The 11,816-nt window shown below is 38.9% G+C and overlaps 1 protein-coding gene across 4 annotated transcripts in view; it reads right to left on the reverse strand.

The window, feature by feature from the left end:
- Window positions 1-11,816, reverse strand: part of clstn1 (calsyntenin 1) — a 72,462-nt gene that overhangs the window by 49,237 nt on the left and 11,409 nt on the right. The gene's annotated exons all lie outside the window — the stretch shown is intronic.

Here is an 11,816-nt window from a genome sequence, read left to right on the forward strand (position 1 = left end):
TTATAAAATCATGAGGGGTATAGATAGGGTAGATAGACAAGGTCTGTTCCCTGGGATGGGGGGTCCAAAACTAAAGGGCATAGGTTTGAAGTAAGAGCTGAAATGTTTAAAAGGGACCTAAAGGGGGAACTTTTTCCATGCAGAGGATGGTGCATGGATGAAATGAGCTGCAGGCTGGTACAATTACAACATTTAAAAGACATCTGGATGGGTACATGAATAGGAAGGGTTTAGAGGAATATGGGCCAAGTGCTGGAAAATGGGACTAGGTTAATTTAGGATATCTGGTCGGCATGGACAAGTTCAACCTAAGGGTCTCTTTCCATGCTGTATAGGTCTATAACTATGAATCTATGACAGAGGTATAAAAAATGACAAGATCCATAAACAGGATAGATTGTCAGAATCTTTGTCCCATGGCAGATGTGTCTAAGATCAGAAGACATAATTTTAAGGTGAGCAAGTGCTTTAAGAGGAGATTGGAGGAAAATATTTTTCACCCGGGGGTGGTAATAATATGGAATGCACTGCCTGAGGGGGTGGTGGAGGCAGATACTCTTGCAACATTTAGGCAGCATCTGGAGGAGTACTTAAAATGCCAGGGGACAGAAGTCCAGGGAGCAAGTGCGGACAAAGGGAATTAGCATAGTTTGGTGGCATAGATATGGTGGGGCTGAAGAGCTTATTTGTATGCCTTTGTACAGTGCTTTTTCCTATCAAATGGCCTGAGACAAATGGAACAGAGGGGTGTAAGGGGTAGGAAGGAAAGGATAGTGATTAGCAAGAATCAACTCAGTGATGCCTTGAAAAAACCTGCAAATTCCACGGCCATCAAGTCCTGGGGTAGCTTAGAAGCAGGAATGCTACGCACAGCACTACAAGACCTACATAAAAGGATAATAGTAAACAAAAATTAAGTATTCTGAACAGTCAATTCTCCACGTTAAATTGAAAAAGGCTACAAATGAATAGAAGCTGACGTAATGCATGAAGTAGTCAAGGAACAGAAGTATGAACTTAATGGAAATACACTGTAGGGTGTGGAAGTTTAAAAATACCTAATTATTGGAAATTGACTGCACGGTTAAATTAATTTGCCACCTTGAACATTACAACCTATCAACTTTTCTGGCCACAGGCATGCTGACAATATACAAGCCATCAGTGTGCATTTTCATTTCTAACTTATACAATCTACCCCAGTATTGTGGAAAGTCTGTGGCCTAACCCCTCTGCATCTGTAAATTAATCAATCTTGTAATGTAAACACAGCAGACTTCACAATTAGAAACCCACCCTTATCCAGCAGAACACAATAACAGTAAAATAACAAACACTATGCAATATAAAGCTATGATGAACAAATCAAGATTTTAATGCGTATAAATTGTGTACATCCTGTGTTAAACACAAGACGAACAAATGAAATGACAGTCGGCCTTATTAATTCGGTCTGATTTAACCTCATCATGCCGTTTCTGAGCCAAGATCAAATAGCCTACTTCACAGGTCCAAATGCAATTACGGATCAATGTATGATTTCCACTTGACTACAGGGATGTAAATTATTAGAAGCAATTCAGACAGGGTACTAAAATCCAATACTTACCCCACTTTGTTCTTAGGCAATTATATTTAATCTCCTTATTCAATTTAAACCAAAGATTACTGTAGTACAAAACAGCACAAACTTTATGCACAAATTCCTCAAATGAATGGATTTAATACTATCACAATAGAAAAACTTTAATCTATGATTTGCTTCTTTTCCCCCAAAAGTTTCAATAATTAGAAGGCACAATACGTTGCAGTACACATTACAGTGCACTGCAATAGTTAGCAAGTGAATTCAGATTTGAGCAAAAGATGTTCAGTGCAAATTTTATAGTACAATGAATAACATTTAAAATCTGACTTGCAAAGTTCATAATTATTCAACTGAGAAAGGCAAAGGAGGACGTCTTAAAATCATAAATTAAGTGCTCGTGGCCAAGTCAAAAAGCTCAAATGGAAATATAATGAAAAATAAATTCATTTGTAACAAACCTATTTAACTAATATAGCCACTTTTATTCCATTGGATGATTTAGATAAAAATAACACAAGGGTATGGGAAAAAGCAGGGGATTGGTGCTCATTTAATGAACCGGTGCAAGTGCAATAGGCCAAATGGTTTTGCACCGTGGTGATTCTGCAACTCCCACTGTGAGGGTTACAACTCCCAAGTCCCTTGGACTGCTTTTGTTTAGGGAGGGCATACACTCCATGCAGCAATGCCTAAAATAAACATGATGTGACAGGCAACTACGTCCTCAAAAGACCTCAAACAGCTGCAAAAATCCAATTCATGGCACTACCATCATGGGAGACAAAGAATCCATGAACAACTGCTCCTCCAATGTGATTCTGTATCTCACACCCATTACTCTAGCTCCATTCATAGGTACCCTATCACACACTCTTGCTGCTTCAATAGAATCTAGATTGAAGAAGCAATTAGGGCAAGAGTGAAGAAATATGATCGGACAAACTGGAAGAGCTATTCTGTAAGGTCCTGGGGCCATGTTGGAGGTTTCACAAAGCTAGAGAAGCAAGCTGTTCAGCAGTGAGTAACCAGTCGTTACAGTGGCAGCTGGCAGGGAGCAGTGATGGGAAGCTCGGCACCAGGCTGGAGTGTCAGTTGATCCACTATTGATTGGCAAGGAACAACAATCATATATGTAAAATCATTGATCAAACTTATAGAAATTTATAATCATTCATTCAATATGTTGACAGTAAGGTGCAGGATACACCACTTACAAGAAAATTAGACAAGAAAGCTTTCTATAAAAGCAGAGGCAATCAGGCTAGTCTTAAATGCTTCCCATTTATAGAGAGAATACCAAGAGGTGGATAATTTGAATATTATTCATCTACATGACAGTCAAAATCCTGCATTTGATTCTCAAAAAAGGTTTTCAGGAAGATATTTATAGATTAGATTTTCCAACTTTCACAAATGGTTCCTGGAAAATCAATGTTACAGTTGCACCACTTTGCATGAGGCAAACATCTACCTACTTATTTTGGCGAATGCACAAAGATAGTTTTTATAATTTAAAATTATGTAAGTTGAAATCTATATAATCTTCAGACAGGTAAGACAGCACAAATAATAGAAAACCTTTTGTAACAATTTAAGAAATTCATCCCATTTAGTTCTACTTTGCTTTAACATCTGTTAAAGGACCGGAAATCTTTAACCATTACAAGATTAGCTACAATAATAGAGATAACAAGGTGCAGAGCTGGATGAACACAACAGGCCAAGCAGCATCAGAGGAGCAGGAAAGCTGACGTTTTGGGCCTAGACCCTTCTTTTCTGATTAGCTATAGCTGTTTATGCCAATACATTACCTGACTGTTACTATTCTGGCGTGAACTCTTTCCACTCTCAACACTTAGGCTGCTACCAGTATACTGACTTGCAGTCAGTCAGCACATTACTGCCCAAAGGTCTGTCACAAAAACCCTGCCAATTGTGCCCACTAGGTCCCAGGAACCCTTCAAGGTACTACAATATTCTCTCTCCATCTCCCCCGAACTTCTTTTCCAGTATCCAAGGCACTGCTACTGTCCTTTGGGCCTGCCTCTTCTGACCCACAAAGCGCCAGCCAGATCTGAGCACAGTAGACCCCCACACCATCCGAGAGTCTGGACCGATTTCAGCAGCTGCTAAGAAAGGTGACAAAAACCCAAACACCAATTTTAATATAAGAATTGATGCTGACTTGAAATCCTCTTCAAGTTGCAATTTTCAAGAACATGACCCCAATCTTAAACGAGGACGCCGTGTATTGAAAATAAATATTACCACATGACTGTATCCTCTAATAAAATCAAAGAATGAGCCCCCAGCTCTTGGTGGAAATATTTTGACCTGGGTACTGTTGTGAACATTTACAGATGTGAATAGCTTATAACAGATGTCATTTATTCCCCACCTTCACCACACCATAAATACATGGCCTAATATGAAACCAGGTCACAAAACAGCAAGGTGGTTCAGGATTTGACCGTCATTCAATGTTCAGCTGGTGAAACAGTCATGGGATATAATGCTCAGCTTCAGGTGTGCTGGTTCATAGCTTGTGGGAGTGCGTGGGCAAGATCCAGTTGGATTCCTGCTACCCCACGTCAGATTATCACAAGTACACTAGTTAACAGAGGAGGCCTGCTAACCAGCTCAAATTTACTTAAATGATGATGCACTTATCACATGCTTAAAGTTAAATACTAAAAATGTCAAAATTCAATATCGATTGGCTCTCTACTTGCCCCTTCAAGTAGCACAAACATTGAAAGAGGCCAAAGGATGGATGCAAACCAGAGTCAAAATTTAGAAGAATAATTCTAAACTGCAATTTCAGAAATGCCTCCACGTGCTATGCAGCAATGAACCAGAAGTTATTTAAGCAAGTATTTTTAAACACGAGAGCGCTTGGCTATGTTCATTGTGCCTTATTTAATATAGATGTAGTGAAAATGTAGTTTTCATGGCTTAAGAAAAACCAGCAGAACTAAGTACTGTCATTGTTTGCCAGATTTAGACAGTGCTCCCATTGTGTAGGCCTACACAGAGTACTGACAATAAAACAGGAATTTAGTATCATTTTCTTGGTGAAATAAAACAAAGGCAAACAGCCTATTTGGGACGGGGAGAATTCATTGGTCTGCCTGAAGTCTTTAACTGAAGTTTATATACTTCAATTTATGAAATGCAAGTTGCATAAACTTACATTTATCTCTATTTTAATCTGGCAGATAGGACTGTATGTCATTATCAGAGGGTCAATGTAATTCATTCACAAGTCAATTTTAGCAAATGAAAAGCAAACTAACTTTTTTGGGGCGGGGGCTGGGAGATAGATTCAACATTTCAATATCACACTACACATTTTTTGCCCAAAAGCTTTCCGGCTTGGAAAACATTTTGATAGATAGGCGTGGTAACATACTGTGGAGTAGGGGTGCAGTCAAAATTCAGCCAGGGAACTTCCAGCAGGCTAGTAGGTGGTGACTGGGGAACAGGGCTGAAATATTTCAAGTGAGAAGCAGGTAACCAGGAGTATGGAGGTTCTCCCACTTGGTCCTATTCCACATGCAGCATAGCAAAGAGATGTAACTCATTCATGAAGAATTTCTTGCCTTTAAAACTAGGTTTTCTGACAAATGGGAAACCCAGCCATCAAGGTTAAACGTGAAAGAACAGCTAAATCAAAGGCAAACATCCTCAATATTTAAATCACTAATTGTTTTAAGGCCAGGAAGAAAAGTGGATTTGTGATTTCTCAAAATTTTCAATTCATCCAAAAACACATCTATGTTCAGGCATTAAAACTTCTCCCCCCCATTGTAACGCTGACACACCACATAAATGGAGGAAGAAAAAGATACAGAACTTTACTTTTGCTGAACATCACCACCATCATATTTATGTAGCACTTTCAAAATGGTGAAACAGCCCAAGGCTTTCCAGAGAAGCTTTACCCAGCAAAAAGAACATCAAGACAAAAGACAAAATACAGGAGCAGAATTAGGCCATTCGGCCCAGAGTCTGTTCGGTCATTCAATCACAGTGGATGTGTTTCTCAACTCTATTCTTTTGCCTTCTCCCCATAACCTTCAAACCCTTTACTAGTGAAGAACCTCTGTTTTAAATACAACGACTTAGTCTTCACAGCTTTCTGCAGCCAGTGTGGTCCACAGATTAATCATCTGGCTGAAGAAATTCTGCCTCATCTCACTTATAAAGGGTCGCTCCCTTCACTAGGGCTGTTCACTTCATTCTAGTCTCTCTCATTAGTTAAACAGCATCTCCACATCCACTCTATCCAGGCTTCTCAGCATTCTGAAAGTTTCAATCAGATTCCCCCCTCATCCTTCCAAACTTCAAGTACAAACCCAGAGTCCTCAACTGCTCTTCAAATGACAAGCCCTTCATGCTTAGGATCATTTCTGTAGACCTCTTCTGGATCCCCTACAACGCCAGCACATTCTTCCTTTGACATGGGATTCAAAAGTAGGCTGAACAAATCTTATACAGTCTCAGCAGTACGTCTCCACTTCTGTATTCTGACCTTCTCAAAATTAATGTTAATCCCTACTATCAAGAGATAGTATGTCAAATGACCCAAAGCCTGACCAAAAGCATTTGTTGCAAGGTGCTTAAAGGGGGAATAAAGGTAGACCAATGGAATGGTCAAAACCAACATATAGGCTGAGCACTGTCCTTCATCCAGACACTGCATGTAGGCTGCCATGTACACTGTGTGCACACGTGGGGCCTCAACAGAAATGTTCGCTGTTTGCTCAGTCGGTCATCGACAGACATTATATATACCACACGCACATGGCTCACTTTCCTGTATATCATTTATAAACCTCAAAACAGCTGAATGAGCTGGATATTGTATGCCCACACAGATGGTTTAATTGTGGCATGCTAGAAAATAAGAGGCATCACTCAGTAAAGTCCTGATTTGAATTGGTGATGAGACAGGAGTAATCAATACATGACAACTCAAGTAGTTAGTTTGATTTATACCTATAAATTTTGGAATTCTATCCTGTTCCTAAAATGGCTTCAAGTCATACCAATGTCAGTTGCATGTATCAAAAACAGTTACTGAATTTGAAAAAGACCTTGTTAAAGCATGCTTCTATCAGAATCTGCAATCCCCACAATTGAGACATTACTAACATTTTAAACTAATAGTGAATAAGCTTAGTTAGGGAAGATAAAAAGCAATTTAATTTTATTCAGTACAGAACTTGAGTACAGTTGTAAACAAAAAAGACATTTTGTCAAAGTTTGAGTAGCATTCATCAGGGCAACTCGAAATTCCAATATTTCACCCCCAAATGTTGATATGCAAATTATCCTGATTAGTTCAACATGAAAAGCTTCAACAATTTCTTTCAGCAATAATTTTCTTGTAATTGTCAAAAATGGGTGACAAAAACCTAGTTTCCTTACTTTTCAACCAAATGTAGTTTTACATTTTCAATGGTGAAAGTCCTCCTAAAGTTACTTCCAAAGTTGTTTTCTTGCCATGATTGATCTTAGTAGAAACCAGCCACCTTGTGTTTTAAAAAAAAGCAACCTGAAATACAAGTTACTGACTGACTCAAGATTCCATATGTTTACTCTGCAATAGTTAAACAAAATAATTTAGATAACCACCTATTCTTTAAAACCCAGAATCAACAAAGTTAAACATGGATTGACAGGTAATTTATAAACTATAAATTACATTAAATGACAGGTACAACTAAGATCTTCCAAATTTGTTCAGCAGTCCACAAGCCAAATGTCTCTGATCGCATTCAAGTCCTTTAAAACTGACTTCAAGGAAATTCAGCTCTTCCTCCAGGATTTAACCTGATCCCCAGCCAACAGATCATAATGAGCCAGAATCCCACAAACAATTTTCACCAAAAATGGCACACATCTGCAGAACATCCTCAATTTTGATTAATAACAATCTGCATGGCATAGATCCAATATCATGTTCAATAACAGGAAAAATAAGGTGCATAACTGCATGTTTACTCATTTTCAACACTTAGGCCTAACTCTACATTCAATTTGTCTGTACTGTATCACAGAGACCAGCAACTGAGATTGAATGGGTCTTGTTTTTCTAAATGATTCGACGAGTTTCAACCTCCCCAGATGTTTTGGTTTCCAATCTCGCTTCAAGTTTTAAGTTACAAGGTGGTTCAGTTTTCTTACTTCAGTCAAGGTATGCCTCAAAACAAAAGTCCAAGCTCTGAAACCAAATTCATCACACACCAAACAAATTAACTTAACTGCACTGACTCGATGGACCAAATTACTTCCTGTGTTGTGACTGATACTTCAGAAAGCCCAAGCTCATCCACAATGTTGTATTCCTCTGCATTAAGAGAAACAGCACCATCTGAGAGACACTCTCAACAACAGCCTTTAAATTATTTGTTGACATGTCTTTCAAAATTTTGCTTTGCTCCAGGTCATCTAGATTTTCCTTCTGTTCAATCTGACATCACACATCCTGATTTATTTAGCACACCATGACATCAGTATGAAATCACTCAATGACATACCCAAGAGCTAGCTGTCCCTTCTGCTGCAGCTGAAGTGGTATCTATATTACAGTAATAAATTGGCACGCAAAAGCTGTTCAAGATCCTGGCTTTCTGAGACATTACTTGCTGTGGATTGCAGAATTAGAAAAAAAGTTTACTTTATCTGCCAACTAGCTGCTCATTGATATCAAGGGAGTAAAAAGTCAGTATCATTAGAATTTCAATAAAATTATGTCAAGAACTGCAAAAAAGACCAACTAATATGATTCTAATAGCTATTTCAACTTGGGATACATGTTGAAGACTATTTCCTGCTACAAAGCAAGGCAAAATTACAGGTAGTACTAGCAAAGGAATGATAAAGAATATCATAGTATACAAGTCAGTAATATAGTTTCCCTAAAACGCAAAACTATTAGCAGCTCAAACCAATACACCTTTCTTTTGGCAAGAGACAGCCAGAAGAACCAAGGGTTACAAGGGGAGAAATCTGTTTTGTGAGCTGTTAACAGTAAATTCTAGATCAACTTAGCCTGTAGATAATTTTAGCAAATGTAACTAACGATAGGGAACCTCCCAATTGTTTCAAACAAGAAAAAAATTAAAATTTCACTTAAAGCCACTACTGTTACCCAAGAGAATATAAACTAAAATCAGCATATGGGTCTGACCAAAACTAGCAACCATTACTCCATAAACAAGTTTTAGAATGCTTTCCAGATCCTAGCAATTTGCTACTTCAGATTCATCTAATGACCCTAAGATGTCTTCAACTTGTGGCCAAACAGAACAGACTGCTGGAGTTAAATAATGGACCTGCTATGCTAATATTACTATGCAAAACACTAGACATTACCCAACGAGTATATAGTAACTCAAAAGGCCACAACCATCTCACTTCAAAGGACATCATTGCAGAAATTCCTCAAGGTCCTAGAACCAATCATCTTCAGCTGTTTCAGTTACTGTTCCCCCAACGTAAAGGTCAGAAGTGTGGCTCTTCACTGAATATTGTGCAATCAATGCAATTAGTGACTCCAGGTACTGAAGCAGTCTGTATCTACATGCAAGACCCGGAGAAAACTTAGGTTTGGGCTGGTAAGCAGCAACTAACACTCGCTTGACAAAATGACCAGCTCCAATAAAAGAATCAAACCACCATCCCTTGATGTTCAACATCATTGCCGAATCCCCCATGTAACAACATCCTGGGTTTATCACTGATCCAAAACCGATCTGGACAAGCCAAATAAGCAGTGGCTAAAAGAGCAAATCAGAGACTTGGAATTCTGTGGTGTTAGTCTCACCACCTGCCAAAGTACAAGACAAGAGTGTGACAAAATATTCCATTTGCCTGGATGGGTACGGCTTCAACATCATGAAGCTCAACATTGCCCAGGGCACCTTACTTACCACCAAAATGCAGTGACAGCAATGTTTACCATCCACAAGATACACTGTAATGACCCACCAAGACTCCTTCAAACTCTATGAAGAAAGAGGAAAAAGGGCTTGTGGAAACATGTACTAGTTCTCCCACAAACTATGCATGTTCCCAGACTTGGAACTATATCACTGAGCCTGGGTCAACACATTGGAACTACCTTCCTAACAGCACTGTAGGTGAGTCTACACTCCAATTACTGTAGAAGTTCAAGACACCATCTCACCTCCACCTTCTCCAGGGCAATCAGAAATGGGTAACAATTGGTAGTCTACCTAGTGACACCCACATTCCCTGAAATGAATTCTAAAAAGGTTGGCTGTGGGAAAACTCAAAAGATTATGTGGATGCATTAGGAGTGATTTTTATGGCAATTTAATGAGACAGTGAAGAAATGTCAGGCTGTAGATCCCTGCATTACTCCTTACCTGGCAGCACTCCATGCTGACCCCAGTGTGTTTGGAATGCAAAACTTGTTCACTACATAATATTGAAATCATTCAACTGAACAAATACATCTAATAATCACAAGTAAATGAGGAACAATCTTTGCAAACAAATTGGCATAGATTTTGTCCCTCAGTAATTCTGATCATCTGATCTCCAGTGTTTGCTCCCACAGTGGCAACTCTATCTTTTGATACGTTACTAAGTGACTGTTCTCCAATACAATATTACATTGTAAAATAAAAACATCAGGACATCACATTCAAATCCAGCCTTATTTACCCTTTCAGTAACTGGAACCACTAACTTCCAATTGCTGCCCCAAAGGTGTGACCTTTGTTTAAAAAAACCTCTGACCCTTTAAAATTAGACATCAACACTCAAAACATAAAACCATTTTCCAAAATTTACAGGTTCATTTTCTATTTTAGTGTCAACTATGACCAGGCTTGAGTGCATTCTCCAGGGAGCTCTGATGAGCAACAATTTAAAAGCTAGGTTGTGTTTAGTGCTGCACTAGTAAACAAAGAAATTCCTGAGCATTCGGCAAGTAAGCCTGTAAACTCTAGTGCTGCCAGCCAAAGGAAAATTGGTTTTCTTGTGCAAAATAACTGCTTATCTGTTTTGATAAATAGTTTCTCCTTCACATCAGATTCTGTCTCAATGTATTACGTTTCTGATCAAATATTTATGCAATATCTTTAAACTGTAGTTAGCTGCCCATTTTTCCCCATTCATGATGGCTCTGTTGCCCCATTTCAAAGAAGTTTAAAAGTCAGAATACAATTTTGCCTTCCGTCAGGTGCTTTTATATATCCTACACCTGTCTCACATACTGCAAGTTTCACAAAGTTAGTCACAAACCTCCCTGCTCATGAGGAAACCAGCAACCTGGTGCGCTGTCTGGAACAGAATTAGCCAGCAACCAGTTTTTCCTAATGAGTGGCAATTTCACATCTGACTTGTTATTAAGAAATCAAGGCACACATTTTAGGAGACTAGCACCAATAGCACTGCTATCACACAATCCTAAGCATTTTTGATGTCACTAAAGAGCCAAAACTTAAATTCTCTCCATACAAACATTTTCAGGTGACTCGAGTTCCACTAGGTTTAAGTGGATACAAAAACATTTCAAATTGCTTAGTTTGTTTATTTGAGGTTCAGTAACTGTGGCATGTTATTTGTCCCAATTCCCTTCCTTCTCTTCCCTGGGTTAGCTTGTTATCTTATGTAAAGCCTTTAACAGTCACATGCATGTGCAGCCCTAAGTTGTTTTTGCATCATGACATCAAGAATTTGGAACCAGATGGTAACTAAAGCCAAATGGAGAAAAAGATCACACATTCTCTCATACTATATGGCAGATTATCACTAGCAGGCTTTTTTTTTTAAAAAATCGACATACTGACCAAAAAGTGGGCTAACAGTCTAGACCATGATGTACCAGTTATACACTTGTGTCACAAAAGATGCTTTCTAACCAGCATGTCTAGAGACACCTCTGGAACAAATGATACTTGAACCCAAACCTCCTAGCCTATATGCAGGTACATTATCACTGTATCACAAGAGCCCTAATTCAATTTTGAAGGGGGGCAAAAGCAGATGCCACTTCCTAACATGAACAAGAATAGCAGAAATAACAAGGTGCAGAGCTGAATGAACACAGCAGGCCAAGCAGCTCAGAGCAGGAAAACTGACATTTTGGGTCTGGACCCTTCTTCAGAAATGAGGGAGGGGAAGGGGGTTCTGAAATAAATAGGGAGAGAGGGGGAGGCGGATAGAAGATGGATAGAGGAGAAGATAG

The sequence above is a fragment of the Rhincodon typus genome, chromosome 31 (assembly GCF_021869965.1).
Source record: "Rhincodon typus isolate 14 chromosome 31, sRhiTyp1.1, whole genome shotgun sequence".
NCBI classification, from domain to species: Eukaryota; Metazoa; Chordata; class Chondrichthyes; order Orectolobiformes; family Rhincodontidae; genus Rhincodon; species Rhincodon typus.